Here is a 1,392-nt window from a genome sequence, read left to right as displayed (position 1 = left end):
AGATTAGCCTCGGTACATTTTTCTGCCTCATACAGGAGGGATTTCCAAAAATGGATGTCAGAAGGGAGTCAGGGGCTGTTAAGCAAACAAAAAGCAAACAATGAGAAGCCAAGTGAGATATTTCTCCAAGAGGCTTGAAGGTATTTTTCCGGAAGTTCTGTTGTGGGGCGCCTGGGTGGCTCAGTTGTTAAGCGTCTGCCTTCAGCTCAGATCATGATCCCAGGGTCCTGGGATCCAACCCACCTCAGGCTCCCTGTTCAATGGGGAGCCTGCTTCTCCCTCTCCCTCTGCCCCTCCCCCTGCTGGTACTCAAATAAACAAATAAATCGTTAAGAAAATAATAAATAAATAAACAAAATCTTTAAGGAAAAAAAGAAAGAAAGAAAGAAATTCTGTTGTGAATGGCATCGAAAGAAGCAGTGAGCTCTTTTGCTATCCTGTTCTCATGGCCTAACTTGAGATGTCACTCTAAAATTCCACTCCTATGGGGGTGCCTCGTGGTGCAGTCAGTTGAGCATCCGACTCTTGGTTTTGGCTTGGGTTGTGATCTCGGGTCATGGGATTGAGCCCTGTGTGGGGCTCTGTGCTCAGTGTGCAGCCTGCTTCAGATTCTCTCTCCCTCTCCCTCTGTTACTCTGGTTTGTGCTCTCTCTCTCTCTCTAAAATAAATAAATCTTTAAAAGAACAAAAATAAGGGGCACCTGCGGCTCAGTCGTTAAGCGTCTGCTTTCGGCTCAGGTCATGATCCCAGGGTCCTGGAATGGAGCCCTGCGTTGGGCTCCCTGCTCCGCAGGAAGCCTGCTTCTCCCTCTGCCATTACCCCAGCTTGTGTTCCCTCTCGCCGTGTCTCCCTGTCAAAAAAGAAAAGAAAAGAAGAGAAAAGAAAGGAAAAGAAAAGGAAAAAAAATAAAAACTTCTGGGCGCCAGGGTGGCTCAGTGGGTTAAGCCTCTGCCTTCAGCTCAGGTCATGATCCCAGGGTCCTGGGATCGGGGCCACATCGGGCTTTCTGCTCAACGGGGAGCCTGCTTCCTCCTCTCTCTTTGCCTGCCTCTCTGCCTACTTGTGATCTCTGTCAAATAAATAAATAAAATCTTTAAAAAAAAAAGAAAAAGAAAAAAGCTTTTTAAAAAATATAAATAAAATAAATTTAAAAATAATAAAAATCCCATTACCATGGAATCCCCACCCCCACAGAAATCACCCAGTTTGTTTGCACAACACAAAGGTGTCTGCCCAGTAGGCTATAGATTATCCAATCGGGTTAGAGAAGAGATTTCTTTTTATGACTACAAGAGCAATTCTTTTTTTTTTTTTTAAGATTTTATTTTTAAGGGTACCTGGGTGGCTCAGTGGGTTAAAGCCTCTGCCTTCAGCTCAGGTCATGATCCCAG

Source organism: Mustela nigripes, chromosome X, assembly GCF_022355385.1.
Source record: "Mustela nigripes isolate SB6536 chromosome X, MUSNIG.SB6536, whole genome shotgun sequence".
Classification (NCBI taxonomy): domain Eukaryota; kingdom Metazoa; phylum Chordata; class Mammalia; order Carnivora; family Mustelidae; genus Mustela; species Mustela nigripes.
This window is presented reverse-complemented; position numbering follows the sequence as displayed.